The sequence below is a fragment of the Gobius niger genome, assembly GCF_951799975.1.
Source record: "Gobius niger genome assembly, chromosome: 9".
Taxonomy (NCBI): domain Eukaryota; kingdom Metazoa; phylum Chordata; class Actinopteri; order Gobiiformes; family Gobiidae; genus Gobius; species Gobius niger.
In genome coordinates this window covers 6,075,236-6,090,824 of record NC_136860.1, presented here as the reverse complement: position 1 = coordinate 6,090,824, position 15,589 = coordinate 6,075,236, and positions in this window count along the sequence as shown.

The window sequence follows — 15,589 nt, the reverse complement described above, 5'->3', positions numbered from 1 at the left end:
CTGGAAAAACAGCATCCTGTTCCTTTAACTCCATGAAGGCTGATTCAGTTTCAGCGGTCCATGCAAAAGGGACAGAGGTGGATGCCAAATGGCTGAAGTTTGCGTACAAACCTCTTGTGGAAATGTGCAAATGTATGTACGCTGCAACTCCTTAGGGCTGGAGGATATCAATGATGTGAAGTTCAATCCGCACAGGCTTCTCTCTGTTTCTGGAGGTGAGATGTGCCCACAGATGCACTGGCTAACCTACAAAAGCGTTTGTAATTTTAATAGGTCTGGGCCAGTTCTAGACCAGTTCTAAACTGAGCCACTGCTCACTTTCCTCATACATCAAAGACTCAATGGAGTTCTATTAAATGTTGAAATGAAAAATGTGTTTTAGTCCCTTTACACAAACGCCCCTTTTGATGGAGGATTAAGAGCTGCAGAATTCACTCTAAATTAAAGAGCTGAACGAACCTGTCTCTTGCAGGTGTATACTGTCATTGTGTCAAGACTCCTTGCCCCCAGTGTCTGTACACTGGTGTATGAATGATGGGTGACTGGTCCCTTGATGTACAGTGCTAATGTAGGTGTAAAAGTGCTACTGTATATAAGTTGAGACCATTTCCCATTGAAATTGTATTCACCTCCAAATTCTCTGAATCTAAATTTTATGTCGAGATCACGGGCACCAGCGTCAAAGATGGCCCCCAGCTTTGCATCACCGTAGCCCAGGACAGAGTCTTGAACAGTGCTCGCAGCCCATATCTACAATATATTTCCAAGTGGACAAGATAGGATTTTCAAACAGTCGGCCACACCAATCTCAGCTCTTTAAAGTTACGGAGATCGACTTCTTGTATAGTGACCCTAAGAGATATATTTTGCACCTTTTTTGTGAATATATGTCTCTTGTACATATTTGTTTATGTGTTTAAGTTCTTTTCTCAAGAGGTGTTTTCATTCCAACAGCTAAATATGAACATAATTAGTATAAAGCCCGGCTCAGGTCCACAGTTATTAGGTCATTTAGTTCAGAAGGAGCCTGTGGGGTATAATCACTAGATAATAATAAACTATTTTAATGTCTGTGTTACACATCCACTGTTTACATTATGATTAAATTATAGAGCCAGTGCATTGTAGTCAGTGTGCTATGTTTAGAAGAAGCTGACTGGCTCGTACAGTTGTTGCTGATACTATGACTCAGAGGCTTGTGCTTGTTCACGCCTGAGCAGTGTTGGGTAGTGCTACCTTTAAAAGTAACTAAAGGTGAGTTATATTTTTTCTCCCTGTAAAAGTAACTTTCTTCATCACTACGTTACGTTATTATTAAAGTAGAGTACTACGTTACCAAACATAACTTCTTTATTTAGTCGATCATGTTTCTGACACAGAAACAACAGCTTGATATCGACGCACAAAGCAATAAATCAGCTTTCGAAGCTTTATTTATGTATTTATTCTGTAATGTTCTATACATCTTACAGCAGCGGTCCACAGTACACACTGACATGTAGCATGTTAGAGTGTGTGGCTCGTAGCTCCTATAATGAAAACCTAGAGTAACTGAGGCTGAGCGGGACGTCCTATAACCGAGAGGTCGGCGGTTTGAATCCCAGCTCCCGAAGCTGCACACTGTCGTATGGCCTTTGAGCAAGACACTTCACCCACCATTCCCCTCAATCTGTGTGTATACTGGTGTGTGAATGGGTGAGTGGCTCCTTTGTATATAAAGTGCTTTGAGGCTAACGTCGAGAGAAAAGCATTCAATAACTCAAAAACAAATGTGACCATTTTGACCATGTACACACAGGCTTGAATGTTCCTAAAATAATTAAAAATGGCAGTCTGGCCATGCGGTGCACACAGAACAATCTTTCTCTAAATGTGGAGAAGACAAAAGAGATGGTTGTGGACTTTCGAAGAGCGCGGGTCTCTACTTTCTCCGCAAGTTGAGAAGAGCCAGAGTCCCAGCCTCCGTTATGTGCAACTTCTACAGAGGGACTATAGAGAGCATCCTGACCAGCTCCATCACTGTGAGGTTCTTCTACAGAGGGACTATAGAGAGCATCCTGACCAGCTCCATCACTGTGAGGTTCTTCTACAGAGGGACTATAGAGAGCATCCTGACCAGCTCCATCACTGTGTGGTTCTTCTACAGAGGGACTATAGAGAGCATCCTGACCAGCTCCATCACTGTGTGGTTCTTCTGCAGAGGGACTATAGAGAGCATCCTGACCAGCTCCATCACTGTGTGGTTCTTCTACAGAGGGACTATAGAGAGCATCCTGACCAGCTTCATCACTGTGTGGTTCTTCTACAGAGGGACTATAGAGAGCATCCTGACCAGCTCCATCACTGTGTGGTTCTTCTACAGAGGGACTATAGAGAGCATCCTGACCAGCTCCATCACTGTGTGGTTCTTCTACAGAGGGACTATAGAGAGCATCCTGACCAGCTCCATCACTGTGTGGTTCTTCTACAGAGGGACTATAGAGAGCATCCTGACCAGCTCCATCACTGTGAGGTTCTTCTACAGAGGGACTATAGAGAGCATCCTGACCAGCTCCATCACTGTGTGGTTCTTCTACAGAGGGACTATAGAGAGCATCCTGACCAGCTCCACCACTGTGTGGTTCTTCTGCAGAGGGACTATAGAGAGCATCCAGACCAGCTCCACCACTGTGTGGTTCTTCTGCAGAGGGACTATAGAGAGCATCCTGACCAACTCCATCACTGTGTGGTTCTTCTACAGAGGGACTATATAGAGCATCCTGACCAGCTCCATCACTGTGTGGCACGGCGCCAGCACTGCCTCCTGCCGAAGGAGGCACACAGTCTCTTCAAGGTTAGGCCTTCAGGGAGGGGACTGCGGAATCTACGAGTCAGTTCCAGTCGACTGAGGAACAGTTTCATAAACAAGGCCATCGGGAAGCTGAACTCCCTGCCGTCCCTCCCACCCCACAGACTGCACCTTGCACAAAGGTATTTGGCTCAGCGGGTTTGTGTTGGAAGACATTACATGACGGACCTGTTTATTTGGCATCAGCTGCTCCCAAAAGAACTAACCTTTGTGACTCTGTCTTCATCACAGAGTTAAGGTACACCTCTAAAAGACACAGATCAATGTTAGTCCTTTGTGCTTTTTACTATCAGCTACTAGGACCTCCTGTACATTGCATATGTTCACAGGGACCAATGTAATTTCTTTATCCAGTCTGAGAGCTCTCCCTCTGACTTAGTACCCAGTCGACACACAGACAAACATAGCAATATCTTCCGCCTCTCACGCGCTGACTCACAAGTTACTTCAGGTCACTTCGTTGTCCTATGTTAAACCCTCAGCCACTCTTGGCACTGACTTTTTTGTTTTCATTTTGGGGAGTTGTGCCCTGGGAAATGTATTTTAAGCTGAAATTTGAAAAAAATGTTTAATTTACACTGCCCTGAAAAAATACTCACACCATTGCTCTTAATATAATTACTTGATTTCACCTGCGGCTTTAACAACACGAGCCTTTTCAAATCTCTATCTAAGAGGCTAAAAATACCGTTGACTTATCTCATCAGAGGGGATTTCGAGAGACAGTTCCAACTGAATCTTGTGGTAAATACAGTTTTTGATGTCGACCATAGCTGTGGAATTAAAAGGCACAGATGTTGCATCATTTTCTATAAAACAGACAGTGGAAATATATTTTTCATCCGGTGGAGTGAGTGAGCAGGATTGTTCTTGGAGATCAGTGTTCTGTTTCTCTCTTTCACAAATGTTGACAGCCAGTCACCTTCAAAATGAGTCTGTTGATCAGGTAGATGTCCCTTTTGGTGCTGCCCCAGTGACCACAGCGATGTCCAGGGCGCTGAAGATCACAAACAGAAGATCACAAACAGAAGATCACAAACAGAAGATCTACAGCACTTTACTGACCACACTGACAAAGGGTAGTAGAAGAAGAGTAGAGTGGTTCTTTTTGTTCTTCCAGTCTGCTGTTCACATGGACTCCCAAGTTTTCTCTTTGTCCACTGGTGTCCTCTTCCTCCTGAAGTCAAAGGTCTTGTCCACATTCAGGAGCATGGGTTGAGGAAGTATTTGTTTACTGGAATTGTGTTTGGTTTTGTTGTTTTGGGGCCAAATGCAGCCGTCAGATACATTTTTGATGGCCCTCAGTATACTTTGGTACACATCACAGGAGATGGTACTTTTTACTGCATTTCAAAACCTCAAAAACTAACATTTTATCATGAGACAGAGCTGCATTACAGTTCCAAGCCTAAATAAAGGTGTGGGGAACAGCTTTGCCCTCTTTTAAAAGCACCTGGTGGAAAATTTGACTGCACTGACCACTGGTGAGAACATAGCGGATGTTACGACAGAAACAGTGACAAGAAAGTTGTATCATTCGGGCATTAACAATGGCGCTCCTGCCACACGGAGTTCAGTAAATGACTTCTGTCGTTTAAGTCAGAAAAACTTAAGAATACAAGCATACTGGAGCATTACGTGAAGTGGTTGCTTGTGTTGAAAAACTACAAAACAAAGACGCCACAACGTGACGCCCGTTCAGGGAGCTGCTCTGATTGGTCGGTAGGCTCCATATCGCTGCGTCACTTCCTTTGAAAGCGCGTAATGGAGTGTTGCCAGACCCTCTTCTGTAAAGAAGCGGAGTCTGGTTGGCGAGACTACGTTTTGACAGCTAATGTGTATGTTTTGAACTGAGGTTAACCAAGAACATCGATCGTTTTAGTTTAGTTTTGTGGAAGACATTATTTACGGTAATTATCGAGACTTTCAGGAAGCCTCAATAAGCACAGAAAAAAAAAAACAACTTCATTTTAATTAATCACATTGACAGCTTCATTTTAATACCCAGGAAGTTAATCATCCTTTGACTGGAAGTGTTGACAAACTTAACGCAAGAATGTGAAAGATCTGGTTGTGCTGCACAGTAAGTGACGTCATGAAGAAGTTTTTCCACCCAAACACATTTGAAACTTCATTATTATCTTGCACTATCGGTGGCCACGGTGACAGTAGCCACGGCAGTAAGATAAGGCTTATTCATCACATGCAGTCACGCATAGTACAATGCACATAGAAACGTTTTTGTACTTGTCTCCAATGACGGCAAGAAGATTACTCATGTATAGCAAATACATGTATACAATAGAATTAAATGCAAACTCCTTTATATTTTAGGATGACTGAATGAATACATCAGTGTTCACATGGGAGGAGGAGCGCTTTGAGCGGTGGTGTTTGGACAGGTGCAGGACCACACCCCCGCTCTCAGGTCACCCATTCTTACAAACACCTGGGTGACTAAGAGTCTTTGGTGTTGAACACAAAATGATGCTGTTTTTTGTCATGCTGTTATTGAAAGTGTTAATAGGTCATGTGTCAGTCAAACTACAATCAAAACTGACTAGGTTGTGATGGAAGGAAAAGAATGTCCATCATTACAGCACATATTTGAGGAGATTGTCATCTAACAGGCCTCTCCCACATCCTGCACTCCCAGTATGACCTGCTCTGCCTGGACAACACTATAGAGTCCTTATTAAAAAGACCTTAACAGGTATAAGAACAGGCATGAGAACTCACTCCTCCGTCTCCTGAACTCGGGCCAGAGAGCAGAGTGCTGACTGTGCTGGAATGTTCTGTATGATTGTTGATAATGTTCTGTATTGAATGGCATGTCCTTGTCATTATGATTGTATTTTTGAAATCATAACGTATTTGTTCTGAGAACAGTGCGATTTTAAATAGAGCTAACTGCTACAGGTAACAGATGCAGTGATTCACATGTACTTGCCTTACATACGTGTCTTGCTACGTAACCACATCACCAAAGAGTTCCTGGTCTGACTGGAAAGTGCTTCCCCCAGAGTTGGGGCTGAAAAAGTTCCTCCGAAAGTGTCCCACTTCTTCCCTGCCGGAAAGAGGTCAAAACAGACTTGGAAAATGCATAAAAACTCCAGTAGTTTAGCTTTTATGATCTTAGTTTCTTATGCTGCCAAACCCATAATCCTTTGTGATATGGTTTACACAGTAACTACAATTTCCTTTAATGTGTACTACAACACATACAGTATACTTACATGAGTGGGTCACAGGTCTTATACTTGGTGTCATGCCATTGGTCCGACAATCCATTAGTCCAGCGTCTCATTATTCCGAAAATATCTCATTGAGCAGAGGTGCCATTAGTCCGACATCTCTAGCCCAGTTGTGTTGTGGATTAGAGCCATATACAACCACTGGCCCTAACCTTAAGGTCAGTGGACTCTTGCCTGAACCTAATTTTAGTTTTTAACCCCTACTTAATGGGACATTTTCAAAATAATTAGATGTCGGACTAATGGGCCCTTAAACTTACTGCTCTGTGTTTTGCTAGGGTGGCCTGTAGGAAGCCTCTTCCAGTTTATGTTTACGTTTTCTTGTGTTACTCGCCCTCTGACCTCTTACGCCCTGGTCTCCAAGGATCCGGTTTGAGCACTCAGTCTAAATGCTGGGTCGGAATGTCAGTTCTCAGCCGGTCCTCGTTGAGAGCCCAGTTTCCCTTGGTGTAATATTGTAAAGGAAGTAGTTGCCACCAACCTTCACTTAGTTCAGAGGTGTCGAACTCATTTGGAGCGCCCCAAATGTAAACTTTGTGTTGGTTGGGGGCTGAAACACAGAAAACGTCTTTAGATAGACTAAATATGGATTTGACTAGCCACAAACTCAATTAGTGTTTTTGTAATAAGCTCCTGTTGGCCTATAGTTCAGTGTTACTGATTAATGTCACAGTGACCTCCATCAGACTGGACTTTTCATCAGTCCCACTTTATGTTTCTGTAACTGTGGTTCACTGCAGCTGCTTCATGTTCAGAACGTGTATATTTCCTCCAACACAGGACTCATCAGGTCAGAAACACTTTGTGTCCTGTCTGTTGGTAACTTACCTTTGAGCTCGATGTGGTGAGGAAATGAGTGCTTTATGACGCTCTGGGAGGGAGATGGAGGGAGACAGGGCCGTGTGTCAGACACATCTCCTCACTTCACAGTTACACTTTTACACATGGATTTGGATATTCTTATAAGAGACCGTGTTCGAACTTGCAAGTTGTGATGTTGTCTTTGCAGGGTCCTGCAGCTGTAAACTTTACAGACACATGATCAGCTGAACAAAGAAAGTTATCCTCCTGGTCTTCGGTCGGTGTCTCTCTTCTCTTTCAGAAGTGTCCGCTCTCTCCGTCCTCTATCCCTTTGCTCATTTCTTTGTTGAAAAACAAAGCAGCATTGTCAGCATTAACATCGGAGAGTGGACGCGTCGTCTACGTCGGGGCTTATGGGAAATATACTTCCAACGCCTTTAATACCATTTATTGGCAGACTGGTTATAATATAAGTTATAAATCATGTCAGGGGCCAACAAATCATGAGGCCTTGAGTCTGACATGTCTGATTTAGTGAGTGCTCAGATGAGTGCGCTGCTGTGGAGGTCCAACCATGGATGTCCTTGTGTCTTGTCTGCTGTGAAGCATCAATGATCTGGTGGGACCAGAACTGTGTACTGAAATAATGAACCAAATTAAGCTTACTGATGCATGTTTTAGAAAAAAAGATGGTAATTAAAGATAAATATATGTTGAACCATTGTATAAATAAAATATATTTTGAAATGGAACATTGTTGCCCTATGTGGCTTTTTATTTGATGTTTATCCTGGTAATAACCCTAAAAAAAATTTTTATGAAACACAGCTGTATTTACAACATTTTCTGATGTACTTTTTTTTTTCATTGTTAGGGAGAACAGCCTCAGAGACAATCTGATACACTTGAATAAATAACCTCTTTCCTGGTATCAGTTCATTGTCCATTGCATTGTGTTATTTATATAAGTTCAATAATCCTGTGGACACTGCTGTGTGTGATGTTTATGCAACGTGGCGGAAATAAAAAGTTGAAGCATTCTAACCGCTCGGAAAGAACCGAGCGATTACCAATGCATTTCTGGAAGCTTCTATCACGCACACACCTATCCACAGCATGTCAGGTATGAGGCTCTGGCAACAGTTGGTTTCTTTGTTTTACTTGTTTATGAGACATCGAGTTAACTAAACATGTTTCTTATGAAAGCTTACTTAGGGCGTGGAGAACAACGTGTCTCTGGATGAAAGTACTTCTGTTTAGCAGTCCCTCCTAAGGTGCAAAGGGACCTTCAATGGGAACTTTAGCTCGAAAAATAAAGCAAAGTTCCCGCAGTCTTTTTTTTTCAAGGTCACACTGACCTTAATCAGGCTTCAACTTTAGCTCAGGTTTAGCTTGGTAATTTTCAAAAATGACTAATGGGGTTTATATGATGATTTTGTTTGATGACACTGTGAAATTCACCTGTCTCTGACTCAGATCATGACAAACAGGGACCAATACTGTCGGAGGAGTGGGCGGGGCCTGTGTATGACTCAAAGCTGCATAAACAGAACAGACCTAAATGATAGACTTTTAAAATAATATAAGATTGTAAAACTGCACACACTTGATGAATATAATGCAAGACGGACACAGACATGGACTGTGTTTTATTTCCAAAAGCTTTTTTGGAAATGAAACAGCCTCAAAGAAACCGATTTCTTTGTGGCCGATACAAAGAAATCGGTTGTGGCCGATTTCTTTGTATCGGCCACAACCTAAAACACTGTCCTCTTCAACCCCTGGTGTCAGACAAAGACAGTAACGGTTGAACTTCAAGTAACAGCAGAAAGTTGTCTTTATTTAAAAAAAAAAAAAAGAAAGAATAGAAACACTTTAAGAGTCTGCGTCCTGGACTAACTCAAAATCGTCTAAATTACTCAGTTTTAGCATAACATGACGTTTTATGCTATTCCAAGAATGTATCATTACATGATATTATTATGTTTACAGATTCAAACTTAAACAATGTCTATTCATTAGTGCACATTTGCTACAGTTGAGCTGCCTTCACTTTGCCTCTGGATCTGGATCTGGACACAAGTTACCATATAGTGCCGACAGTTCTATGTCTCTTTCCTCATTTTGATCAGAATGGGCGAGGAGAGAGATAATATAGAAAACATACATTCTGTTCACTTAAATAAATATCAGCCTTTGAAAAACTAGCTGCATGAATATTGTAATACAATCTGCGTTCCCGTGTGACTTGAACTGATTAGTTTGTAGACACATGGTTTGTTTGTTGAAGCTGTCAACAAAATGCCTGTCATTATTCCAATACTTCCGTCTGCATGTGGACGAATACTGGAAGCTCCACCTTACTTTCAGAAGTATGCAAATATAAAAAGCCCTGCGTGAACTCGGAAAACCCCAGCACCTGATTATTGCAAAGACTGGAATTTACTTGGAAATATGCCATGGTGCTTTTATGCTCATTATGAGTTTCAGTTTATAAAGTACTGGTTGAGAATTCTAATCAATGATTGAATTGTCGGTGTGTATCTGATCTTCTGCCAGTGTTGTGTTTGGTGATAGTTTTTGTCTTTTAGTCTTAGTCACATTTTAGTCATTTCTATTTGTGATGGTAAAGCACTAGTGTAGCAGATAAGTAGAACATACTTCAGTTTGTGAAACAAGTATGACATTTAAAACCCTCTCTGTCAAAACATCTGGGTGTCCACGAATAATTCCAAGATGAAAAAAAAGTCTGATGTGCACATTGATGTATGGCAGGTATAAGCAAGTTTGTGTCGTGGAGGCCGATTTTCATCATTGCCTAAACACCCAAGGGCCGAACCTCAACATTGTAGCCTAAAGTAAAGAACTATTTTCTGCAAATGCCAATGTTTTACATCAGTGGTTCCCAAGTGTAAGGGCTTTGGGACCCACCATTACCCTCGGACAAGCCGAGGACCCAAATAAAACTGTACTTCAGTCATATAAAATATTGTATTTGTATTTGTTGAACAAGCTATAGATATCCTATTCTGAAATTATGATCAAAACAACCAAATAACATTCATTGTAACTGACACAGTTAATGTTTCTGTGCAGTTTCAGATGGAAAATAAAATACAAGTTACCAATAGACTCGCGACCCACTTTAGGGTCCCGACCCACCAGTAGACAATCACTGATTATTATCATTATATATGACCAAGCGGGATGTTCTGACAGGACAGTACTTAAACAGGTATTTTATCTCTTGTTTGCACAATAATGTTTCACATAATCATCTTCGGGGCCATAGGTTCTGTGCTGGAGGGCCAGATTTGGCCCCCGGGCCTGACGTTGCCTCACCCTGATGTATGGGATACAACTAGGTTTGGTTATCCTCCACCTCGCCCAATCATTTGTCCGGTACCATTGAAGTCCCGTGGGATCTGCACCATCCGGGTCAGTACATGAGCCCCCTGCCCTCGGCTCGGCTTTCCGCACAGTCACAGCTGGTCCTCTAGCCAATGAGCTCAGGACGGTGACAGGCCAGGGACGTCCTCTCTGACCACACACATGTACTGCACCCAGAGGACCAGCCAATGAGCTCAGGACGGAGACAGACCAGGGACGTCCTCTCTGACCACACACATGTACTGCACCCAGAGGACCAGTCAATGAGCTCAGGACAGAGACAGACCAGGGGCGTCCTCTCTGACCACACACATGTACTGCACCCAGAGGACCAGTCAATGAGCTCAGGACAGAGACAGACCAGGAGCGTCCTCTCTGACCACACACACATGTACTGCACCCAGAGGACCAGTCAATGAGCTCAGGACGGAGACAGACCAGGAGCGTCCTCTCTGACCACACACATGTACTGCACCCAGAGGACCAGTCAATGAGCTCAGGACGGAGACAGACCATGAGCGTCCTCTCTGACCACACACATGTACTGCACCCAGAGGACCAGTCAATGAGCTCAGGACAGAGACAGACCAGGAGCGTCCTCTCTGACCACACACACATGTACTGCACCCAGAGGACCAGTCAATGAGCTCAGGACGGAGACAGACCAGGAGCGTCCTCTCTGACCACACACATGTACTGTACCCAGAGGACCAGTCAATGAGCTCAGGACGGTGACAGACCAGGGACGTCCTCTCTGACCACACACATGTACTGCACCCAGAGGACCGGCCAATGAGCTCAGGACGGTGACAGACCAGGGACGTCCTCTCTGACCACACACACATGTACTGCACCCAGAGGACCAGTCAATGAGCTCAGGACGGAGACAGACCAGGAGCGTCCTCTCTGACCACACACACATGTACTGTACCCAGAGGACCAGCCAATAAGCTCAGGACGGAGACAGACCAGGAGCGTCCTCTCTGACCACACACATGTACTGTACCCAGAGGACCAGTCAATGAGCTCAGGACGGAGACAGACCAGGAGCGTCCTCTCTGACCACACACATGTACTGCACCCAGAGGACCAGTCAATGAGCTCAGGACAGAGACAGACCAGGGACGTCCTCTCTGACCACACACACATGTACTGTACCCAGAGGACCAGTCAATGAGCTCAGGACAGAGACAGACCAGGAGCGTCCTCTCTGACCACACACATGTACTGTACCCAGAGGACCAGTCAATGAGCTCAGGACAGAGACAGACCAGGAGCGTCCTCTCTGACCACACACATGTACTGTACCCAGAGGAGCAGTCAATGAGCTCAGGACGGAGACAGGCCAGGAGCGTCCTCTCTGACCACACACATGTACTGTACCCAGAGGACCAGCCAATGAGCTCAGGACAGAGGTGCCTCTATGTAAACATAACTGGTTCAAATATTCTTTCATTCCTTTAAAAAGATACAAAACTGAGGCACTCAAAGAAAAAGTATTGGTAAAAGGCCTTTATTGCAGCATGGCCATTAGATTCTGCCCTGACGAAGGCTTATACGGCTGAAACGCGTAGGCAATGTTTTAATCTAATGGCCATGCTGCAATACAGGCCTTTTACCAATACTTTCTCTTTGAGTGCCTCAGTTTTGTATCTTTTTAAAGTCAATTGCTGATCCCTGCAACAAACCAGATAAAAAGTTGTATGATTTCAAGATCCGATCATCCTTTTTCAAAAAAATTAGGTCTATCTGTGTCCTAGAAGATTTTGAGATCCTGGTCGCACCCTCAATCATTTGGGTGAAACATGGCTCTGTAAAACGGTGCAAAGTGGCTAAACTAAGAAAACGGGAGGCTTATCGTTGGACGGACTGACAGATTTGATCAAACTGAACCACAGTGCATCGTGTTTTTGGAGTTTTCCTCGGATTATCCCATGCAGTAAGAGGACTCTTCGGCATATGACAACGCGTCTTGCTGTCTTCATCGTTGCAAAGGGTTTGACCTGCGACTTCAAGCAGGTAAGGGAGTTGTGGATGTTTGTTGAAGCTGAAACTGATGGTGCTTGAGTTTTGGAAAACTGGACTCGTGTTCTGAACCTCGCTATCTGGGCTCGAACTTAGCTATTAACTATTCAAGCAGTGATGATAATGAAATGAAAATATGAATACGTTCACCCCTGACCGGTCACCTCTGTAAACCTGACTGTGAAAATCTTTGTTTGTGCTGTTATTGTTTTTGAAATATTAATGATTGTTTTGTTGGTCAGATCTGAGGTCACCCTCCCCGTTATAAAGCTCCAAAAATCTACGTCTGTGCTGTTTTGTGCTGGTTTGGCCTAAATCAAGCACAAAGCACATCAAGTTGTCAGCAGAGGATAATAATACCTGAGCAGGTGGATCTATTGAAATATAAATCCACAAACGCAATGATTACAGGCCTTTTGACCTGACTTTACACCTCCCAGTCCCAACAATATGTGTCTGTCACTGATTTATTTCGTTTAGCCAGGTGAAACTGAGTCATTGCATGAGGCGTAGCAACCTGTTGTACCACTTTTATAGTCGACGGTGCTCTGGATTAATGACTATTATTAGCATAGTTTCTATTATGATTGTGACTATAAACTGAAAGCTGTATATGTGTCCTTAATAGTAACCTTTAATCATCTGAATACACTGTCATTATCTGAATTTGTTTGTGCTGTTATTGTTTTTGAAATATTAATGATTAATGATTTTGTTGGTCAGATCTGAGGTCACCCTGCCCGTTTTAAAGCTCCAAAAATCTACATCTGTGCTGCTGTGTGCGGGTTCGGTTTTTAAACTATTACAAACTTTGGAGTCTTGAGGCGTCCACCCTCGTCCTCCTCTGACGTGTCGGGGGCGCTCGGCAACACACACTGAATGCAAAAAAACAATCATCAGTATCTCACAAACAGCACAAACTAAACTTTTTACAGCACAGATGTAGCACAAATGATCCACATATCTTTTTATATAAATGTGTGTTTAAAGGGGGTCAGCTTCAGGCCAACCCATTGGGACAAGTTATGGGGGGTAATGGGGGGGACAAGTCATTGAAGAGCCCTGCTATAAGCAATGCTGAATGTGAAAGAGGAGTTTCTCAAATGAACAACATAATAACAAACCTGCGTGTTCAGTTCTTTGGTTGTGCCTCCTTTGAATAAGTGGATCCGGACAAATATGTCAAGAAATGGGTTCCCCTTAGATGTAGGACTGCAGACCACAGGCCTGCCCAGAGAGGACAGCTCAGCATATAGGCCTATTTGGGAATTGTTTTGAAGAAACTTTCAAAATGTGATAGTTATAATGAATAATAGTTTAAGAGATCATAGAAACAACTAAAATGAGTGGATCTGGCAAAAGCAGTATTGGTTCAAATCACTTAGACCCCCAATCATGTATGATTGTTAAACCCTGCTAAAGGATGTCTGAAAATAATCCAAGGCCTTAAAAAGGTTGGAATATATAATAATTACAGCATCAAATACCTTGTATTGTGCAGTATAAATATATACTGTTCAGAACCACCATGACTGCATGCAGTGTTTGGAATAACGCCGTTTAAAGTAATGGCGTTACGTAACGCCGTTATTTTTTCAGTAACGGAGTAATCTAATTCATTACTCTCCCCGTTGTTACAACGCCGTTATCGTTACTGGACGTAAAATGCGGTGCGTTACTATATTGAATGAATAAACTGTGTAATCCGAACGCACCTCTGGCTCACAGCTAGCTAGTGAGGAGGCGGAGTCATGTCTCAGTCATTCCACACGCGCCAGTGGCGCCACACACACACACACAACAGCTAAACCGAGAATCGATGGAGCAGCAGAGATGGCGAGTCAGGAGGAGAAGGATAAATCTGATGAAAACTTGGCATTTTCAAGGTGGCGATATAAGCACTACTTCAAGTTTATTGCGAGCAAAGGCAAGAACGTACATGTAACGTGTACATTATGTCCAGGGGTGAAAACTCTTTCGACATCCGTTGTAAGTAACTCAAATTTAATGAAGCATCTCACAACGACACACGCATCTACAAAGTTAGTGGCCAAAAACACCAGTACCTCAGATGATAGCACGCCATCCACTAGCAAAGAAGAAGGACTCGGAGCAAAGTCCCCCAAGCAGCAAAAGCTAGAACTTTCTGCCTCACAACAAAAGCCTATGACACAGGCTGAAGTTAACCGAATGATAGGCAGGTATGTTGTTGGAAGAATGTTGCCATTATCGACGGTGGAGGATGATTCATTCCGAGCCATTATTGCTAAAATACCTACGAAAGCAGGGGCCTGTGCACCATGCGCAAAGACGTTTGCTAAATACCTAGATGCCGAGTACGCCAAAATGAACACAGAGCTTAAAAAGAGTTTTGAAGAGTTGGGCTTTTTGTCTACAACTGCAGACATTTGGACTGCGCACAACCGCAGTTACCTCGGCGTGACTGCTCACTGGTTAGATCCACACAGCCTAGAGCGAAAGAAAGCTGCCTTGGCCTGCAGACGTTTTAAGGGCCGTCATACTTTATTTATTTATTTATGAACATTTTATTAGAGGATCGGCCCCAAGAGATGAATCATCTCGTTTTCATGGGGGTCCTAAAAATGTCCAAGAAAAATAGAACAGAAAACAGCAGAGTAGATGCAATCAAATCAAACAAAATGATAACAGTAATAATAATACAATACAAATTAAATAATAATAATAAACAAAACCTTAACGCACACACACACACACACACTCACTCACATACACACACACACTAGCTCTCATATTTCACCTCCCCACCTATTATCGAAGGAATACAGTGGTTCCCAAACTGTGTTTTTTATGGTAAATGGCATACAGCACCTTCCACCCCCCTTAGGTCCAAAAGCGCTCCAAAGTAATGAGCCAGTCACCAATTTATGCCACTAGACACAATTTAAACAATTTTTAGGTTAATTTTACATGATTATTGTGATTATTATGATTATTTTTAAACACGTCATGAAGGTGCTTCAAGGGTCAAGTGTTTTGAAAGGTACTTGGTGCGAGATGTTTGAGAACCACTGGTGTAACATAATGCATACAAGACAATACCTTTTCTAGTATAACCCTTCATCACAGATATAACGAAAAAGGTTGGCACTCAATGTACAAAGTTTACACATACACACATGCATCTATATATGTATACCTATTTCTGTGTTCATGTATACATTATGAATATATATATACATAAGCACAACATATATACATAAACACATGCATATATACACACATATATAAC